Consider the following 22,600-nt stretch of genomic DNA (forward strand, 5'->3'; position numbering starts at 1 on the left):
GCGCCCTGCGCAGCATCCCCGGGCTGCTGGAGGCGGCTACTGCTCAGCCCGCGGGCGCGCGCGGCGGCCGGACCTCGGCCCTGGGACCCCGGCCCTGGGCGCGCTGGCCGGGAGAGACCCCCGGTTTTGCGCATCTCGCAGCTGCGCGAGCGTGAGGAATGCGAGCCTGGCGGTTCCAGGTCGCCGCGAAGCAGCTGCCCGTGGGAGAGCGAGGAGAGCGAGGGGGCGGCAGCCTCTGCCAGAAGTAAGTGCAGCAGAAGTTTGCGTCGGTTTCCTCGCCGCTACCCCTGAGAGAGTGGGAGGCACATGTCCTCTCCTGGTTCTCCGAGGCTACCGAGGCAGGCTCACTAGGGAGCCTCACCAGGGAAAGAAAGTGAGAGTTCTCGGAAGGGCGAGGACCGAGAGGGCGAAGGCGGGCGGGATCCCGGTGGAGCGAGGGGGTGCCAAAGGAGGGGACTCCCAGCTGCGGTGAGGGGCGCGACCCTGGCTGGGGGATCTCAGAACGGGAAGGATTTGGGGAGAGTGAAGGTGGAAGGAGTCACGCCTATTCTGGTGACCTTGGCGCGCCGCCCCCACCCCCCACACTCCCCCGGAATTGCGAGCCCGAGGCTTTTGAGAGGCTGGAAGAAGGTGAATAGTGCGTGGCTTCGGGACTGCGCCGAAGGCGTCCCGCTTTTGGAGGCTGGAGGACTGGGGAAGAGAGGAGAGAGAAGCCCGCCCGAGTCAGAGGCGCAGGGGTGGGGACGCCCGGCTGTCCGGACGCAAGGGTTCGGAGTGGGAGGTTAGGGTCCTCAGAGACGCTCCGGCCTGGGTGCGCGACTCGGCGGTCCAGGGAGGAGGCTGGCGTGGAGCTTCGCGTCGCTGTAGTCACTGTTGGGTGCCTTGGGAGCCCCGGTGGCCAATTCTTGTAATTGGGCGGCTGCTCTGAGGGCGATGGCACTCGGGGAGCAGGCTGAGCGGCGGCCGCGGGCCTCCAGGCTGCCCTCCCCGCCCGCTGCCCTCCCCGCGCCACCGCGGGTCCCCGGAGTCCTAGGGCCGGTCCGCGCCGCCGGCAGCGCGGGGACCCGCTTGCTCGCGACCCTCGGCAATCTACTCACTTGTTCTCCGAGCGCGTCCGGCTCTTCCCGGCTCCCTTTTCTTTTACCGGACTCCCGAAGAGGTTTTGTTCTTCGACTGAGACTTCTAATGGGGGGGAAAAGTTCAGGTGCGCTGCGCTCCTTCTAGGAGCAGAGCCCCGGAGAGGGCGGGAGAGGACAGGGCGGGCCACTCGCCTGCCTGCCTCTGTCCTGGGGAGAGTGCTCAGGGAATCTGTTCTAAATATCATGAGATGATTACTCGGGAAGGAAACGAAGGCATCTTCCAGAGTAGCACTGTCTGTGTCTAGGGAACCGGGAAACTGGAATCCCACTCAGAGTCTGGTGCCAAGGGTGCCTTTTGCGGGGAGAGGGAGATAGTTAATTAAATCTCATTTTTATGTCATTCATGATGCATACTGATTACCCAATTTGATTTACTCAGATTTATTCATGCAAAACACTTTGTGAGGCCCAATATGTGCCAGGCATTTGCTAGATCAGCGATTTTCAACCGGTGTGCCAAAGAACTTTTAAAACATGCAATACCTGACTGTTTAATCAGGGGCCCTCACCTCTTTTCTCTTAGGTTGTGAAATAAATGACAGTAGCCAATGCAACAATAGCCTTCCAGAGTGAGTGAATCAAAATTATACTTTTTTTTTTTTTTTTTTTTTTGGTCAGATTGGCAAAATATATATATATTTGTAGTGTACCACAGAACTTTAAAATTGGTTGAAAATCAGTGTGTTAGATAGATGCTGGGACAATAGAGCAACTGATATACCGTCAGGGAGCTTACAGTCTGTGAGAGAGGTGGTTTGGAAAGAAGACGGGGAAAAATACATGTCCTATAGGAAAGGGTAGCTACTACCTGTTTTTTGTTTATTTGTTGTGTTTTTGTTTTTTAATCACAATGACTCATTTCCAGCTCATTAACTGTGGGGCCCAACATCTGCTAGATCTGTTCTCCCTGAAGGCAGGGAGACTGTTATCCATCTTTGGTGGCTGGAGGTCAACACTGTGCAGGTGCATAGTAGGTCATCAATAAGGCCTGTGAGATGAATGGATGAATTTGTAGTGAAAAGTGTCTTAGAGAAAAGTATATTAGGGGGACATGTAAAGAAGGAAGGGAATGAGTTGGATGTAACTTTAGAAAAATTTTGATTTTAGAGAGAGAGAGGAAGGGAGAGAGAGAAGGAAACATTGACTTGTTGTTCCATTTATGTATGCATTGATTGGGTAATTCTTGTATATGCCCTGAATGGGGATTGAACCCACTACCTTGGGAACAACGTTCTAACCAGCTGAGCTACCTGGCCAGGGCCAAAAAGAGAATGAATTGGGAAGGGAGGAAATACAGGGAGCTGGAGAGGGCAAGAGAGAAAAGAAGATAGGGTTCATAAACATTTGAAAGTATATATCCTTTAACAAACACGTTTTGTTTTCCATTTTCTTGCAATGGAAATTAGCAACACCCAATTCAGTTCACTATGCAGTTCATGAATTTTTGTGGACATTTAAGTGATAACTTTTTTAGAGTAGGATCTCTGTTAATTTACCATATGGAGGTCATATGCCATGCTCATGTGGATGTATTGATAATATGGTGACTGGATGTTTCTAGGACAGGGGAACAACTCAATGAAAAAATACTTTAGAATTACCAAAATAATTTCTTCCAACAGCTCATAATATTTTGCTACCTAATGTATATACTTTTATACCTGTAATTTAAAATTTAAGTTAACCATATGTAACTTAAACTTTATTAAAATATTTACACGTAGATTTTACCAATGAATATTGAACAGACATATGCAATACTGTCTTTGGTTTAATTAATTGAACCTAAGTTAGCATTGCACTCAGGTAGAAGATGATAAGTTCCAAGTTGAGTGATAAAGGTTTTCCCCCCATTAATTTAATTTTATTATTTTTACCAGAAAACTAAAGCTTTGTATGTTTTTCTTACATGTACAAACAGAGCTACTTATTTTTAAAATCAGTATTTATCAATGGTAATAATAATTCAGTGATTTGAGTCAAAGTTGATAAGCAGTAATCCTGGACTTAGTTTTTGGAACATTCTCAGTGCTATGTGATTGAAAGCGATCCTAGAATTTTTGTAAATCTCATTTTCTGTACTTACAAAATGAGAGTATTTTACGTAACTGACTTAATTAGGCATTTAAAATCAGAATATGTCAATTCTAGTGTTGATTTCATTAAGATACCAACACTTTGCAAGCAATTTGAAATTAACAAATAGAATAAAACTCATATTTTCCATTATTAGGCATTTTGCAGGTGTTTTGGGACATTATCAGAGTTCTAGGAAGAGTATTGTATTTGTGGAAAATATGTGGTGATTAAAAATCATATTTTATAAGTAAATGTAAATAAATACTTAAAAAGGTAGGTAAACTTTGGGATTCTTTAACCACACACTGAAATGTTTCTTCTGTCGTGGCTATTTGATTTGGAGTATCACCAGAACTGCAGTTAGACAAATGACTATTTGGATGAATCTTTCGTATTTAACAAGGATACGTTCTAGAGGGCAGAACTTTATTTTGGACATATAGTTAGGGTACAGAAATACTGAGGTTATAGGAGGGTGGGGTCATAGATTTCCAACTTAAAAATTATCTGGCCTTGCCCCGCCGGGCGTGGCTCAGCGGTTGAGCGTCGACCTAGGATCCAGGTGATCGGGGTTCGATTCCAGGTCAGGGCACATGCCCGGGTTGCGGGCTTGATCCCCAGTTGGGGGTGTGCAGGAGGCGGCCGATCAGTGACTCTCTCATCATTGATGTTTCTATCTCTCTCCCTCCCTCTCCTTTCCTCTCTCTGAAATCAATAAAGATATATTTAAAAATAAAAAAGTTTAAAAAAAAATTATCTGGCCTACCCGGCTGGGCATGACTCAGCGGTTGAGCGTCGACCTAGGATCCAGGCAATCAGGGTTCAATTCCAGGTCAGCGATCAGGGTTCGATTCCAGGTCAGGGCACATGCCCTGGTTGCGGGCTTGATCTCCAGTTGGGGGAGTGCAGGAGGCGGCCGATCAATGACTATCTCATCATTGATGTTTCTATCTCTCTCTCTCCCTCTCCTTTCCTCTCTCTGAAATAAATAAAGATATATTTTTTAAAAAATAGTTTTTAAAAAAATTATCTGGCCTTGTTTTTGCAGATGAGAAAACTTTGGCCTAGAAAGAAGACATCCAAATTTCCCAGGATCACATTCAAACGCACAAAAGTTGCATATATTGTCCATTCATGCCTTCAGGGCACCTAAATACAGGGGCAATTTAAGGAAACTGCTTTCCTTGGCTTTCCTCTTTTCTCTCTTTTTCTCCAGCTCACCCCCTTCCCCAACCCCATCTCTGAGAGGGGTCCTACTTGCAGACCCCCTACTCTCACTGTTCCTGCTGCTTTTCAGGTCCTTCACAGGATAGAGCACCAAAGGACTCCCAGACTCACACAAGTCTAGGCCTAGGCAGAACTGTGAAATAGGTGAAGTTTGAATTGGGTGTCCTTCATATCTTCTTTCCTACATTTTTTTTTTTTAAATATATCTTTATTGATTTCAGAGAAAGGAAAGGAGAGGGAGAGAGAGACAGAAACATCAATGATGAGAGAGTCATTGATCAAGCCCACAAGCCGGGCATGTGCCCTGACTGGGAATCGAACCCTGATCGCCTGGATCCTAGGTCGATGCTCAAGCGCTGAGCCACGCCCAGCCGGGTTCTTTCCTACATTTTGATACCAATGTGCACCATAGAATCATCGTTTCAGGGACAGAGGGACTTTAGAGCTCATCTGGTCTCTCTTTATAGTCACATTTTGCAAGTTGACTCAACAGATAGCATTTTCAATCATGACTGTTCATAGTGATTTTCCCTTAACAAAGAAAAGTGTTATACTGTACCCATATTTTGCTCTAGAAATAAAAAGAGAGCCTTGGGTTTAACACTTGTAGGCTACCAGTTCTGTTCTTAGCACACTCTGTGACCTTGTCCAATTTGCATTCATTTAGGGTAGCTTTTCTGGAGCCAGAAAAAGTTACTACAGCAACAAAATGAGGCCAACAACCTTGAAGGATAGCCATGAGAAATCCTTTTCCTTATAAATGTATGAAATGCAGTGACAGCAACTCTTCAGGAGAGACTGTGGTGTGTGTGTGTGTGTGTGTGTGTGTGTGTGTGTGTGTGTGTGTGTGTGTTGGGGAGTATGGATTGTAGGATAAAAATCCAAACTATCGTAACAATGAAAAGAAGCTTAGTTTTCCAAACAACTGGTGTACATATACTTTTTTTGGCCTGAGTTACATACACATCTTGTTCTGAATTTTTTTTCATAAGTAGGTTGTTTGAAACATTTTTTCTCATAGAAACAATGTTACATGTAGAATTTAGGTTCCCAACTGCCTTGGGAAAAGCCTATTTAATTCATTGCTGAGTATTAAAAAATTATACTGCTGTTTGCTTTTTTATATGAGAAAATGAATATTAATTTCTAATTAATAAAATCCTAATTTCCATTATGTTACATCATGAAGATCTAGGTTGGCATTTTTGTAAGTAATCTCTCCCTTGGCTTCTTACTCTTTACTGGTTTATTCAACAGATTAAGAGAGAACATATTAATATATATTATATATGTCACTATTCTAAATAAACGATATTGGATCTCCTTTATTTACCAACTTTTAAAAACAAGTTTATAAAAATAATTTTGTATATTAATAAATAAAATGAATAACCAACATTAAGTATGTAGACACTGTTGAGAATTAAGACTTTCACATGGCAATTCTCAGCGTTGATATATCCATCAGTGTCACTCATGGTTTTGGAGGGAATGAGATGCTCTCCTAGTGTCCCACCTTGAGGCCTCTGCTGTGACCCCATTCTGTACAGGATAAGCTGTGCAGAAATACTTAGCTTGTTGGAAATATGCTGATTTCTGATGCCAGTTTTCTCAGTTGCACCTGTGTCCTTTGCTCACCAGATCCCTAAGATTGGGTGCTGACATCTAGTACCCCTGTGTAGAAGACACAGAACAATTATCGTTTCCTCTTTAATTCATTTTTCTTCCCTCCATCCTGCAGTTTTCTTTGCCTTTCCTTCCTTTTGGCCTCATTCTCTGGTTAAACCCCAGCATTCTGGTCCCTCAAGCGCCTTAATGCAAAGTGTGACCCGCCCTCCCTCTAGTGGTGATTAGAAAATCTTCCCCTCCAGTGCCTTCCCCCTGCCCCCAGTTTTATGAGATAAAATTAACACATAACATTGTGTAAGTTTAAGTTGATTTGATGTACTTGAAAATGATTACCACCATAGCATTAGCTAATACCTCCATCACGCCACATAATTACCACTAATTTTTTGGTGGTGAGAACATTTAATGTCTACTTTCATAGCCACCCATTGCCTTTGTTAATGCCAGGGGTCTGTTTTCACCTGCTACACACAGTCCTGGCAGTGGGCAGGGCCGTTTCCCTCATAGCAGGATCCAGGGACCTGCGAGTGAGATTTTCCTGGTTGTCACTCACGCATAGACTGGGTGTCTTAGCAGAGTACGGACAAGGGGAGGGAGGATCAGAGACAGTCACTGTGAGATTTTGAGGTTTCTTTTCTTTGGAGAGTCTCAAACACTACCCCGTGTACTTCCTCTCTATTTCTAGCTTTTTACCATGGTGTCCCATGTACACATTTCCTGTGGGCCCAAAAGCAGGTTCAAAGTTTCTTCTCTATCTTCTGATTTCTGAAAACTAGAGAGGTAAGAAGATTGTCGGAAGGTTTTCATTTAGAGGTGTGCTGGCTCTCTGGAAGAGGGCAAAGCCCTGATTTGTAGTGTTTGCTGATTCCTCTGTTGTAAACATTTGTACTATAGGAAATTTCAGCATGACATCAACTGGCTTGCGAAACTCTTGAAAATTGAACAGTTGGCTCTCATTAATCTGGACAAGCTGGCTCCCACACTCTGCTCTTTTTCTCATAAACAATGGTATAAAAGAAAGGATATACATTTTCCTCCTGTTTTTTTCCTTCACCTACCTACCCTTCTTTGCCCTTTTCACTTAGTGAATCACAGAAAAAAATAAAAAGTATAAATGTATATATGTCAGCAAGTTGTGCTATGAAGATCCAAATAGTAAATAGATACTGAGAATTTGCAGTTCGCATTTGGTTTTGGTCACAAATTAAAAAAAATAAAATAAAATAACCCTGTGAAAACTGTTCTTAACTAAAGGGCAGCACAAACACAAAAAGCAGGCTGAAGGTGACATTGGACCTGTGGGTTATACTTTGCTGACCCTTGGATTAGATGATCAGGATTGGTCTTTAGAAATACAAATTTCAGGAATTTGATGTTTATAATTTATAAATTTATATATAATGTGTTATATTGTATATGATATAGCATATATGTTATATTATATGTGTATTTCAGAGAGAAAGTCCTGACTTAGTGAGGGTATCCTGAGTGTTTCACTGGAGGACCCAGGCTTGGGCCTCAGTTGGAAGAATGAGGCCTTTGGGAGTGGGGTGTGGGAAGAGGTGAGGACACCAAAGGTGGTGAATTAGGAGAAGCATGGCCTCAGGGCATTTTTTTTCTTTTTAAATAGCTTTACTGAGATATAATTTGCATATTAAATTCATGTGTTTAAAGTGTACAGTTCTATTTTGTAGTGTATTCATAGGATTGTGCAATGACCACCATGGTCTAATTTTAGAATATTTTCATCTCCCCTAAAAGAAACTCCCACACCATTAGCACTCAATCCCCATCCTCTCTATCTCTCTGCCTGCCCTGCCAACCCCTGGAAACCACTAACCCACTTTCTTCTACTTTTTATTCTATTTTATTTTTTTCCATCACCTTTTATCCTCCCCATACCCTTTTCCACCTCCACCCCTCCTCCTGCAATCACCATACTTTTTTCCATGTCCATGAGTTCTTTCCTGTTTTTTCTTCTTTTTTGTTTAATACCTCCCCCCTCCCCCAACACCCTACCACCATCATCACTACCAACTTTCTGGCTCTATGAATTTGCCTATTCTGGACAAGTCATATAAATAGAATCATACAATATGTGGCCTTTTGTGACTGGCTCCTTTCAAGGTTCATCCATGTTGTAGCATGTATCAATACTTCATTTCTTTTTATTGCCAAATAATAGTCCATTGTATGGATATTTCACATTTATTTATCCATTCTCCCATTAGTGGACATCTGGGTTGTTTCCAGTTTGGGGCTATTATGAATAATGCTGCTCTGAAGATTCACATACAAGTCTCTGTATGGATATATGTTTTCATTTCTCTTGGGTAGATATTTAGGAGCAGAGTTGTTGGGTGGTAATAACTCATATGTTTAGCAGTATGATTAGATGCCAAACTGGTTTCCAGAGGGACCGCATCATTTTACATTTATAACAGCGGTATGTGAGGGTTCTGTTTTCCTCACATCCTCACCAATACTGGTTTCTTTTTTTGATTATAGCCATCCTAATGCTTGTGAAGTGGTATTTCATTGTAGTTTTGATTTGCATTTACTTAATTACTAATGATGTTGAACATTTTTGTGTGTGCTTATGGGACATTTATGTATGTTCTTTGGAGAAATGTCTATTCAAATACATTGTCCATTTGTAAATTGAATTATTTGTCTTTATTATTGGTTTGTAAGTTGTTTAGATACAAGTCACTTGTCAGATACATGATATGCAAATAGTTCTTCCTTTATGTGGATTGTCTTTTTACTTTTTTGATGGTTTTGTTTTCAGCACAAAAGCTTTGATATTTTGATTAAAATAAAACATTTCAGTATTTTGATGAAGTACAATTTATCTGTTTGTTTGTTTTTCTTTTGTAACTTGCACAACAAATCCAAATTCATTAAGATTTATTCTTAGGTTTTCTTCTAAGTGTTTTATAATTTTAGCTTTTCATAAAATAGGTCTAGTCTTTTTTGAATTAGTGTTTGTGTATGGTATAAGGAAGGCATCCAATTTTATTTTTTTGTATGTGGATGTTCAGTTTTCCCAGCGTTATTTGTTGAAAGAATTGAATTGTTTCTCACCCTTGCTGAAGTCAATTGACCATAAATGCGAGAGTTTATTTCTAGACTCTCAATTTTATTCCATTGATCTACCTATATGTCTATTCTTATACAAGTACCACATTGTCTTGAATACTGTGACTTTGTAGTAAGTTTTTAAATTGAAAAATGTGAATTCTTCAGCTTAGTTATTATTTTTCAAGATTGTTTGGCTATCTGGGCCCTTTAAATTTCCATATGAATTCTACATCTGTTTGTCAAATTCTACTATGAAAGCCAGCTGGGATTTTGGCAGGAATTGTAGATCAACTGACGGAGTAATGCCATCTTAACAATATTACTTCTTTTTAAAAAATATTTTTATTGATTTTTGAGAGAGAGAGGGAAGGAGAGGGAGAGAGGCAGGGGAGAGAGAGAGGGAGAGAGAGAGAACAGTGATCAGTTGCCTCCTGTACACAATCCAGCCAAGGCCCAAACCCACAACCTGGGCATGTGCCCTGACTGGGAATCAAACCGGTGACCTTTCAGTGCATGGGACAGTGTTCAACCAACTGAGCCACACTGGCCAGGGCAACAACATTACTTCTGATACAGGAACATAGGATGGCTTTCATGTATTTAGGTCATTTAATATTTTTCAACAATGTTTTGTAATTTTAAGAGTACAAGTATTGCACCTATTTGTTATTCTTAGTATTTCTTCCTTTCCAATCTAGATGCCCTTCTTTTTTGCCTCCCCTTCCCCATTCTACACCCCCCTCCCAATTGCCCTGGTTAGTACAGTGTTAAATAGTGGTAAATCCATTATTTTACCGTTAAATATATTGCTAGCTGTGAGTATTTCATAGCCTTTTGTCAGGTTGAAGGAGTTCCTCTTCTCTTCCTAGTTTGTTGAGTGTTTTTATCATGAAACAGTGCTGGACTTTGTGAAATGTGTTTCTGTGTTTGTTGAGATGAAACAATACTGGATTTTGTGAAATATGTTTCTGTGTTTGTTGAGATCATCATATAGATTTTGTTCTCTATTAAAGTGGTGTATTACATTAATTTATTTTCAGATGTTAAACCAACCTTGAATTCCTGGGATAAATTCTACTTGGTTATGTTGTACAATCCTTATTATACTTTGCTGAATATAGTTTCCTGGTTTTGTTGATGATTTTTGTGTCTGTCTTCACAAGGGATATTGGTCTGTAATTTTCTTGTCTTGTGATATTGCCATCTGGTTTGGGTATCAAGGTAGTAGTGGCCTCTCCTCTGCTATTCTTCATTCTTAATGCTATTTTCTAGCCACTTTAGAGACTAGCACAAGTGTAGGATGAGGGAGTCAAGGGTTGCCAGTGGATCCTAGGCAGCAATGTGAAAGAGGGGAGGAAAAAACCCCAACCAGATTCTACAGAAGATACAGGTTTCTTGATTGCCACATAGACCAGTCTGGGGACCTGTTATCAGGGATATCTTATGTATAGGATGCGTTTGACTCTTCCTCTTATACATATATTCATTTGGAACATTAATTGATCACCATCTATGTGATAGGAAGTACATTTATTACTTACATTCTTAAAAAGATGTGATTCCTTTCCTATTAGAACATACAGGCTGAATGGGTAGGCAGATACAATAAAATAATCACAAATTAAATATAAAATTACAATTGTATAGATGGTGAAGGGGAAGGTTCCTGGTGCTATGATCATATGGAATCAGGGGATTTGGTGAAGGGTTGTGGTGAGAAAAACATGCACAAAGGCTGCACTTTGGGAGGATGTGATGGGAGGCCAATTTGGGTGGGGTACACAAAGCAAAGGAAGGGGAACAATGAGAAGGAGACAGGTAGGAAGTCGTGGCCTGGAAGTCCAGGCTAACTGCCTGTGTCATTGTGCTTACAGCAGTGGGTTTTCACTTTTAAAATTTGCTTGTCTGGAATCACCAGTCATATTTTTGTTTCAAGAATTCCTTAAAGAAGAAAATAACATTCATTATTTCTGCTCTTTCCATTTTAGTTTTTGTGTGTGTGTTTTTTAAGGGCAACAGAATAGAATGAGGGATGAAAAAATGTTTTCAGGCTGGTCATAAACAGAAGGAAGAGAGAAAGAGGGTGACAAGGTTAAGTTTATTTAACAGTAGAAAAAGAAGGCAAGGTGATTGAAGGGGCGGTAAGCATGTGTCTGGTCCATTCCCTTAATTTTCCAGGTGGACACACAGGCTCAGAAACAGGGGGTGACTTTCTGCTCGCACAGTCTGAGTTGGCAAAGCCAGAATACATTACCACCTGCCCACCTCTTGGTGAGCACCCAGCACCATTCTTCAAAGTGATTTCTAAAGGATAAGAAGCAGTTTGTCAGGTAAAGAATGACGGGAAGGAGGTTTCAGATAGAGGGGGTGTGATACACAAAGGCCTTTGAGGTCCTAGAGAGCTTGCATGCATATGTCAAAGATAGTGGCTCTGGTTGGGCACAGTGATTGATGAGAAGCTGGTGAGAAAGGAGGTGGGACAGTAAAATAGGGGCTTCAACACAAAGAATCTTGTAGGTTGGTGAAAAGTGTGGATTTATTCTAACTGCAGTGTGAACAGTTTTAAGGAGGGAAGTAATGCAAAAGGATGTATGTGTTAGGAAGATGACTTGCTACTACTTTGTAGAGAACAGATTAAGTGGGGCCAGAGCAGAGGTGGAGAGTCCAGGTGTGATTCTGTAGAAGGTGAGATAGGCGAAGGAAAGTGAATAGACTAGATATTTAATTTGGAGTTGAAATGGACAGGACTTGTAATTTAAGGCATTGGTGGAACTTCCAAGAGGACGCTGGATTTGCTCAGACTAGAGAAGAGGGCAGTGTGGATCCTCTCCTTCTCCCCCCCCCCCCCCCCCCCACTAAACCCAGAGAGTTGGGTTATTCTGGAAACAGATGTATTGGCTTTTTTCTGAAGCTCCTGAGAAGTACAGAGTTTTGGGTTAAGGTGTCCATGACTTACTGTCCAGATGTTTTGACCAGATGGAGCCCCACCAGTAGCAGGGAGATATCCTCAGAGAAGAAATTTTCTTCCACCCAGAATTCTCTTCCTTCTTTCCTGATGGATTGTTTACCTAGTCTTCAAAACCTGTCTCAAATATTACCTCTTCTGTCAAACTTTCAAGTTAGTTATGTAACACACACATATATAACATTGATTATGCCTATATACCCCTTATTACTATGTCTATATAGCAATTATTCTGCCTAATGTGCTATAATTATCTCTGTTTAACACATAGCAATAGGAAGCATAGAGAGACTATGTCACAAAGAGGCCCCTCAGCCCTGTACATACCTGCACTATGTTGTGTTGACTCTTGCTGGGACCTCTCTGCTCAGAATTACTGACTCCTCTTGCTTTCAGTGACCTCTGTTATAGCACTTTTCATAGTATGTGAAAAGTATGAGTTAATTATTTGAATGTTTTTCTTCTTTGGTAGAGAATGAGCAAATTGAAGGCAGAAATGCGTGTTTACTTTCATATCCTCAGTGTTGGGTCCATAATAGATACAGAATGAGTGAATGTATGAATGAACATGAATGCATGAATGGATGGCCGAAGGCATAAGAAATTAAAATGGCAGGAGTAGGAGGGCATTTCTGTAACCATAAGCAGCCTGCACTTTTTCTAGGCCAAAGAATCCCTGAGCTGCCTAACAATTCAGGCCAGTGCAATTTCTGCCTTTGCCATCATATTATTTATGAGCTTCCATGAATCCTTTGATGTGTTCTAATCTAATAATGCTATTCTCAGTGAAACAGATGATGAAACTTCTGCACTGGCAGGTATTATGCTCTTTAAACACAGTTGCTCTTTTGTCACCAAGGATATTTCTGCATCTGATATTGATTTAAATATTCAGCCATGAATGTCATGAAGACAACTTTATTTTTAGCTGAAGGTTGTATTGGCTAAAGAATCTGGCAATGTGAGCAGTATAGTACATGCTTGTTAATGCAATGTGAATGAATGGAGTGGCTTCATTGATCAGCATTCACAAGGCATTTCATTCTGTGCTGATATAAAGGTGAAAATATTGGGTGCTATGATTTTACTGTATTTTAGTGTCAAGTGGTAAAAGTTTCTTTGGAAAATTGATTACATTGTGCAGACGATTCAAGTTGTGTTGAACGTTCACTCAAATATAGATTTATGCAGGTGTGCCTTGAACTGCAGAATTTCGAAATGAAGTCTGTTACCAAAGAATCTTCAAGAAATTCATCAAATATCTACAGAGTGAGTATAATGAGACTCGGGGCTGGGTTACCATCTACCCTTCTCATCCTCTAGGGTTCAGAAAAGCAAACCAACCAAATAGGATTGCTAGCCAGATGGAAAATATAAACAGTGGTTTTGCTTGTATGTATAGCCCTCAATGTAGAATTCTGTGAAATTTACATTAGAATGTGTGCTTTAGGCTTTATCCAAAGTGGGATTTTTTACTCTGACTCTTTATCTAAAATTGGTGCCCTCAAGCTCAGGTGTGCTTGCACAGGGAGGCGGGGACCAGATCTCCAGACAGACTCCAGTACCACTTGCTTGAATATGGATGAAGCTGGCAAACTGCTTCCAGGAGGGAAGTGTGATTGGCAGAATAATGGCCATTCCCAAAGAAGTTGACATTCTAATTCTCCAAGCTGTGAATATTTAACCTTACATGGCCAAAGGGACTTTGTGGATGTGATTATGTTAAGGATCTTGAGATGGGGAGATTATCCTGTATTATCCAGATGGGCCCAATATAATTACAAGGGTCTTTATAAGAAGGAGGCAGGAGGTTCATAGAAGGAGATATGATGTCAGAAGCAAAGGTCAGAGTGATGGAGGGTCACAAGTCAAGGGATGTGGACAGTCTACAGAAGATGGAAAAGGCAAGTAAACAAATTTTCACTTAGGACCTCCAGAAGGAACACAGCCTCTCTGACACCTTGATTTTAGCCTAATGAGACTTTGCATCTACAGAACTCAAAGATAATAAAGTCATGTTGTTTTACGCCACTCAGTCTGTGGTAATTTGTTATAAGAAACTAATACAGAAGGTTTGGGGACCTGCCCAGGTTTGTTTACCCCAGGTTTGTTTACCACTCAGTCTGTGGTAATTTGTTATAAGAAACTAATACAGAAGGTTTGGGGACCTGCCCAGGTTTGTTTACCCCAGGGAGCAAGAAACAAAGGGGAACCTTCTAAGTCTAATCTCAGAAAGTGAAAGATGAAGTAACTCTACTCGCTGGTAAAACATTGTCCAATTAACGGCAAGCTTCAGTGGATCAAATCGACCACACTCTTGTTCTGGGAAAGAGTGAGTGAGAGAAGACAGAAGCTCATTTAGGAATCTCGGTGGGGAGAAGTTTAACTTTAAGAATTAGAGACTCACACAACCACTGGAAGATGGGAGAGCCAACCCAAGATGACCACTCTCAGGAAATCTGGAAGTGTGACAATCACTAGATGAGACTCAGAAGGGTGCCAGATCTACAGGTCAAACCTCACTTCTGCTCTTTGCTGACACCCATGAGCCTGCCTGCAGCTTCCATAAAAAAGAAATAATAACTCCCCTCCTGGATCTCACATGAGACCCTCTTAATGGTGGACTCACCCAGGGGCCCTGAAGGCAAATAAGAACTGTAGTTTCTAGACCTTACCCTCCTGAACTGTACAGAGTATTAGCAATATCTGGCACAAAGGTGAAGAGAAAATGATAGCAAAGTTTGCTTCTTTATAGTTTGAGGGAGGAAAGTGGAAAGAGGATCATAAACATCCTTCCCTACAACCCTCAGTCCCTTTGCTCTCTTGATCTATTGGGGCAATAGCCTCCGTCACTGACCCAGTCAGTGCATGTACTGGCAAACTCTTGACGCTGTGCAGAACCGTGTGATAAACTCAGTACTGAAGAGAGAGGGGATGGATGTGAAATTGAATATTAATAAATAAATTTAAAATGATTATTTTGTAACTTGACTATAGTTTACCAGGTATCTATTTTGAACCTACATTATTTCAAGGGCATTTTTCTTTGAAGCTTTTAACAAATAATTTAAGCCCAATTAAAATTCATTGCCAGTGTCAGAGGTGGTTAAATTTTAGTTTCACGGGGCCTTTGAACTTCTGTGTTTACTGTGAAAGATAAAATTTTATCATGTCATTACTTCTACTTTGTAAAATTTGAAGAGGTTGCGCATGTAACTATTATCTAATTATTAATAGTTATAAATACCATTTAATTAAATAATGCAAGAATAAATTCGGCATGCCTTATTTTCTTATTGCTTGCAATCAACTATTTTCAGAAGATTTGCATAGTACCTCTAGTTCAATCTTTAATTGCCTCATAAGAGTATAGAATTGCCTCTGGTGTGTCAAAAGCTCAAAGGATTGCCTCTGGTATGTGAGGAGGTCAAGGTCGAGTATAGCATGCAGGCATTTGGTTCTGCTTGTAATCTCAGAGGATGAAGGTGGGAGCATCCAAAGTCAGCACCAGGAGGTCAGTAGGAATCTATAAATTGCGTGGGAAGGGGAGCCAAGTCAAGTCAAGGTTCCCAATGATGAATAAAGGGTTTGGAAAACGACAAGGGAAGGATGTGTCATGGAGCACTTGAGGTAGCAGAAGCTAAGAGTGCAGGGAGCAAGATGTCAGGCATGGCCGAATAGAACTGTTTGAAGCGGTCACCTCTTAGAACTCTTCACTATCTCTCATAAAGTTTGGCTTTAATTCCCACTAGAAAATGTGTTGCAATTCTGGAGTTGAAGGTATTCTGAAAAAAATGAGTCAATTTAGTTTACTCTATCGCTCATCAAAATTAATGCTTTATGATCTCCTATTTCTGATGCCTGTGGGCAATTTCATTTATATCCTTGGCTTCAAACCTACTCTCAAATCTATTCAGCTCAGAACTCTCTTCTGCATTCAGACTTGCATATACACGGATTGGTAGGTACCCAACCCAGCTGTTTAATAGGTAGCATCTCACACTTAATAGGTACATATTTAAAATCATCGCCCCTTTTTCCACACTCCAGATCTGTTTCCCTTTCTCTAATTCCTCACTCAGAGATCAATATCACCTAGTTGTCCCAGTCGATATCGGCACTTATCTTAGTTTTCTTTTTTAGTTTACCTCCATCTTTAAGCAGTTGCTAAGACCTGCCAGTTAAGGCTTGGGGTGCTTCTTCTATCTCCAGAGCAGCTTCTTCCCCTGTGCTCCCACAGCACTATGTGTCCACTTCTATTCTAAAGTTACCTTATTGCATTGCAGCTGCTATTTGCATGTCTGTCTCTCCCTTTTGATGACAGAGGAGAGAGACAAAGTCTTTTCATTTTTATCCCTTTGGTGGTTAGCCCAATATTTGATGAGTCAACAAAATGAGTGAAGGAGTAAATAAGTTTGATGAAAGTGCTATGACCAGAGTTTGTACATATTATGTCCTAAATAATTTATTTATGATGAGCCTGAGATTCCTTATTTTATCTCACTTCCTCTTTGCCACTGTTATGTGACCTAATGACAAAAGTTGTATCCATTTTAGAGCCTTTCCAATGTAGCTATAAGATTTTAACATTTACTTTATGATTCACAATGCGAAGTTTCAAAAATATACCAGAGAGATTTAAAATGTACATGAAGCAGATAACTAACATGTAGCTTTGGGAAATTTAGTGTCAAAACATATATTTATTTCTCTCATCTACACATATCTTCTTGAAAATAAGGTAGAGCTGATTCTAAAGGAAGTAATATCACCCAAATTTTAACAATGCAACTTGCCCATGAAAGAAAAGCAAAGCTTACATGACACTTTACAACATTTTATCTAAAGAAAAAATGTCAATACTCAGTTCAAAGTGACCTTTAAAAGCCACGATCTTTAAAAAAGAAATGATTCCATTTTGAAGGGAAACACTTTGTTCCAATTTGCAAGTCAATGGTTGCATTGTTGCTTTAACAGTGTTAAGAAATACAAATGATGTCTTTCAATATTGATTGTTGTTTTTATGGAAGAATTCTAATACTGTAAATAAGAACCTTCTCATACTTGGACCTTCCCAAGTATGAGGTTTACAACCAATTTCTTCATTTGCAGGCTATCCCTCTGGCCCATCACTGAACACAGAGGCACTACCCGACTTGATGGTGTAAATCAGTGGGAATCCAGTTCATTAAAAGCAGTTTTTAAGCTCTGCATCTATTGTGTAAATTAAAAGACATTTAAATGCACAAAACAAGGAAACATTTACATGGTTTTATTTATTAAAGGCTTCTTTAAAGACAAGTAGATTGTGAATGATTGCTTTATAGACTCCAATTTAGTACATAACATTTAATCTTTGGCATCATCCATAATTTTCTAGCTAATTTTTCATTTTTCTGACATTTTCAACCTCTTATATATAGTGAGTTTGTTTATACTTATTTGTCATCATCCCTGTGTGTCTCAATGCATATATTCCTATCTCACCCATCTTAAAAGCACACATGCACATACATTAAACAAATAAACAAAAGCCACTCACAGATCTCAGTTCTGCTTTGGTGCTAGCCCCCTGCCTCCGCGTTCGCCCCTTCCCCTCACCGCCTGCCTTTTTGAAAGAGTTGCCTCTACTTGCTCTCTTTACTTCTTCACCTTACCTTCACCTCTAGGTTTCTGCGAACTTAAGATGCTTCTTGGTATTAAGATACACGGTTACACCTGTGCTAGTACATTTTTAAATGAAGTAGGTTGAATTCTGCTTTCAGATTTTTTTTGCCCTAAATTAAGCTCACAGGAGGACTTGTGAACACACAATAACAAAGAGGAGCTGATTTTTATTGAGCACTTACTGTGGTCCAGGCAGTGTGCTAAAGCCCTCCCTGTGTATCACAACCACATGATGAGGTAAGAACTTTGTCCACTGATAGGAAAATGAGGCACAGCAAGTTGTGCCGAGTTCTCAAGCACAATAATAGAGGTCACTTGGAAGTCACTCCAACCTTGAAAACTTATAGGTTGCTAGAAATATACCAACAGGAGTTAGAGTCTCAAATTCAAAAGTTGGGAGTAGGATTGTTAGATTAATTTCTTTATGTTCTTACATTGCTCCTAATAGATTCTAAGTCAGAGCAATAGAGATATATACAGTGAGAGCAGAAACAGGAAACAAAAAGAACCTAAAATGAGATTAGCATACAAAGTGTATACTATGAAATCCTCTAGCCTTGGAGCTGTGGATCAGAAAATTGGGCTCTGACTCGCTAGCAGCCAGTGCAAAGGTGGAGGGGATCAATGAAGGAAAAGGAAAAAAGGAGACACCTGTAATACTTTCAACAATAAAGATAAATTTTAAAAAAGAAAACAAACCAGTTGTTCAGGAAAACTGAAGCTCATCCTGATAATGAGATCCAGACCCTCCCAGCAATGATCACATTAGAGGGTTACATAAAAATCCCCTTAAAATATATGTGCCTTTTCAAAAAAACTTCAGATGGGTTTCCTAACTTTCTTGAGCTGTGTTTTACTGTCAAAACCTTTATGATCAGGCTTTCCTGTTGGGAAAAAGCCTAAAACCTGTTTGTTTTCATTTTCACCCGTTTAGTGCATGATTCAGGAGGTGCACAATAATTGTGAATTTTCTCTCCCACCTCACCTTATATCCTCAATAGAAAGTATGATGTCATCAGTTAAAATAAGTGACTGTCCACAGACACGGAAGCAAGGAACAGACCGACAGATCTCAGAGGGGAGGCGGGAAGGAGGGTGGGAAGAGGTTAACCAAAGAACTTTTAAGCATATATGGACAGCCCCTGGACACAGACAATGGATAGGTGGGGGCCTGGGGTGGGGTGGGTGGGAGATGGGTAGAGGGGGTAAGGGAGGGAAATGGGGGACATCTGTAATACTCTCAACACTAAAAAAATACTAAAAAAAAAAAAATGACTGTCTCTGAAATAGCCCTTCATCTATTAAATATCTTAATACTAATAAGAACATTTTTATTTCTCACTTTTGGAAATATTTAAACATGGTTTCTAGATAGCAGAAATACTATTCTGAAGAGCCATTTGTTTATAAGCAAGTTTTGTGTCATAGGGAAATATTTTATAATTCAGGATTTGTCCCAGGCTTTTTTTTTTTCCATGTTTAAATAATTCTCTTTGCTTGCTTTGTTATTTATCACACCCTAAGACAGTTTTAAAATTGCATTATTTTTTAGTTACTGATGAATCCTTTATCTGGGGAGAAGAGTATGTGGGTGGAGAAACAGTAAGACTGGCCTGATACAGAATAAATTTACGGAGATGGAAAAATTTTATTTTTAACCAAGATCTGTTTAGCAAAAAAAGATAAATGATAGGATTTCTCTTTGTTAAAAAATACCTTAAGCTTTTTATGATATTTTCTTATAGCAATCTCAAGATTTATGTAGATGAAGTAACTAATAAATAGTTTTGGAGCATCTAGAGAAAGAGATGGGGGAGGTGGAGAAGGGGGAGAGAGAGGGGACAGAGAGGGAGAGAGGAAGCAAAATGCAAGCTTAATTAAACACAAGGATTTTCCTTCAAGAAATGTATTTATGTCGACAAAATGTACACACAAAGTAAGTGTTTGTGTTTGACATTTCCTCAAAAAGTTACACATATAATTACCATGTGACCCCTTTCCACTCCTGGTTATATACCCAAAAGAATTCAAAACAGGTGTTCAAACAAGCACACATGCTATGCTCATGTACGCAGCACTGTTCACAGGAGCCAGAAAGGTGGAAACAGTCCAAATGTCTATCAACAAATTGTGATACCGTACCTGCAAATAATGGAATATTATTTAGCCATAATGAGTGGACTGATTCACGCTACAACATGGATGAACCTCCAAAACGTTGTTCTAAGTGAAAGAAGCCAGACACAAAAGATTATATATTGTGTGATTTTGTTTAATTAAACATTCAGACTAGATCCCTAGAGACTGAATGCAGATTGGTAGTTGCCAGCATAAAGGGGGAGGGGTGATGGAGAAAATCTGCTTAAGGGGTAAGAAGGTTTTACTTGGGAATGACCGAAATGATTTGCAGCTAGATAGAGGTGGTGGTGTTTGCACAACACTGTGAATGTACTAAATGCTACTGAACTGTTCGCTTTAAAATGGTTAATTTTATGTTACATGAAGTTTACCTCAAATTATATAAGAAATAGCCATATATGCACATTAAATGCAAATATGGAGATACGTAAATCAGCAAAAAAGTGTCATAATGTTTTTGTTTTAGACTTTGTAATAGCATTTAGCCTGTTAAACTGTGTGTGTCACTTGATTAAAAAAATAATTGAAAATTTTTAAAGTGTTCACTTCCCAAGATTTTATAATAATATGCAGTAAATAACAATGAACTATTTAAATCCTGGAGAAATGTTAAGTAAAAATAACTATTAGAGCCATGGCTGGACAGCTCAGTTGCTTAGAGCACTGTCCTGAGGCCAGGGTTTTGGGTTCAATCTCCCGACAGGGCACATTTAAGAATCAACCAATGAGTGAATCAGCCTCTCTCTCCCTCCCTCTCCTCCCCTTTCCTCTCTCTCTAAAATCAATAAATTAAAAATAAATTTTAAAAAGATTAGAATATTGAAGGCAATTTAAAAAAATCTTTTTGTGAAAATGAGTTTTGAGCTGGATTTCTAGGCCGAGCTGAATAGATTGATGACAAGAATGAGGGGGAGCGGGCCACAGAATGAGGTGACATATGCAGAGGGACTGGGCTGAAGTTCTGTAGCATCACAGAAAGGACTTTCCCAAAAAAGTAGAAGTAACAGGAACCCCCAAATTGATTACCTCTACACTTTGTTTTTTACCTGCTCTAAATACTTCCCTTTGCTTTCAGTTTTCTATTTTGTTAAAAAAAAAAAAAAAAGATATTGGAATCTCACAGCTACATCTTGAAACTGTTGTAAGAATACTCCCTTCTGAGATAGGAAACCCTTCCTAAATTTCATAGATAAAAATTCAATGCAAGTACATTAACTAATTTAAGCCTGGAGTTATTCCACTAACATTCACAGGTCACTAGAATGGAAATGGCTTATGTTCTCAAAGGGATGAAAAATCTGTGAGTCTAGGTTATGCTTAGAAAATTCAAATGAAAAAAGTATGAATTCATTGATGCCTTTTTAACTTATTGAAGACCCTAAGAATATTTTTGGATTCAGGGCATTAATAATAGCTTCTATCCACCAATTCTTTATAGGCTTTTGTCTTTAAGTCCCATTTTTCAGACCCATTAAAAATCATTTTTAGAATGAAATATGTGAGAACGTCATCAAACAGCTGGGAAATTAGCCAGTTTCTCTGAGAGAGTGCCCTTGAAAAGTCAGATGGGACTTCCAAAGTGCCTGTGGGAATTCCAAACTGCCATCAGAACCCATTCCTTCACTCCATGCTGACCACTTCCACCCCCAAAGTGCAAGCATAAGGCAAACTGGAAAGTGGGTTAGGGCTCCCTGTTCCCGCTATTATTTTAATTTAATATTTTAGAGCTGTCACCTTTCACCAGACTGGCTCTGGCAGACCCCATGCATTGCACAGCATGTGGGTAAAATAATAGGTAAAGCATTATCATTTGTTGGAGTCAGGGTTACTATTATAAATAATATCTCCTACTCCTTGTTAAAAAAAAAGTGATGAACTTCTGCTATTGCTTTTACTGCTGGGATATGCTGTTTCTTTTCAATGGCTATAGAAGTACAAATAAACAAATAATCCATGTTCTTGGTTACCTAAACCAATCCAAACTAACAAAGGTAATTAAAAATGTTCTCTGAGTATGTTTACCTTCAATATAAATAAGTTGTTAAAACTGTCCAGAAAAAATTCCCTCACTTAGGAACCAGATTATGTGTCTTCTGAGGCAATAGAAAAATTAGCATAAATCCACCTGTTTAGAGTGTGAAAGAAATCAACTCTAATGCCTAACGCACACATGCAGGAGTGCTTCTAAAAAACATTTTGAAATTTTACTTTTTCATTAAGTCAGGTACACAGGTTTTCTATATTTTATCTTCTTTTATTATTCTTGTTTCTATCCAGATTTCCTATCATTTTTGCTTTTAAAGTATTTTGCTATTGCAACTTAAGTTTCCTGTGATGGGTGAATGAACAAAAAGTGGGATATATATGTGTGTATAGATACAATATAGATGCAATGTCTCTCTCTATAAACACACACACTCACACACAGCAGAATACTCACACAGAGTGAAATATTATTCAGCCTTTAAAAGAAAAACATTCTGATACATGCTACAACATGCCTGAATCTTGAAGACATCATGATAAGCGAAAGGTACCAGTTACAAAAAGACAAATACTGAATGATTGCACTTATATAAGGTACCTAAAGTAATTAAATTTACAGAGTCAGAAAGTAGAATGGTGGTTGCTAGGGGCTGGGGGAGGGAAGAATGGGGAGTTAGTGTTTAAT

General features: G+C 39.7%; 1 long non-coding RNA gene across 1 annotated transcript in view; it reads left to right on the plus strand.

Moving 5' to 3' along the window:
• Positions 1-214: 214 nt before the first annotated feature.
• The window catches only part of LOC107546353 (uncharacterized), a 105,441-nt gene continuing 83,055 nt past the window's right edge, over positions 215-22,600 (plus strand). Inside the window, exon 1 of the long non-coding RNA XR_001604118.2 lies at positions 215-244. This is a non-coding gene — a long non-coding RNA (uncharacterized LOC107546353). The remainder of the gene's footprint in view (positions 245-22,600) is intronic.

The sequence above is a fragment of the Miniopterus natalensis genome, chromosome 1 (genome assembly GCF_054644295.1).
Source record: "Miniopterus natalensis isolate mMinNat1 chromosome 1, mMinNat1.hap1, whole genome shotgun sequence".
In the NCBI taxonomy this organism is placed as follows: Eukaryota; Metazoa; Chordata; class Mammalia; order Chiroptera; family Miniopteridae; genus Miniopterus; species Miniopterus natalensis.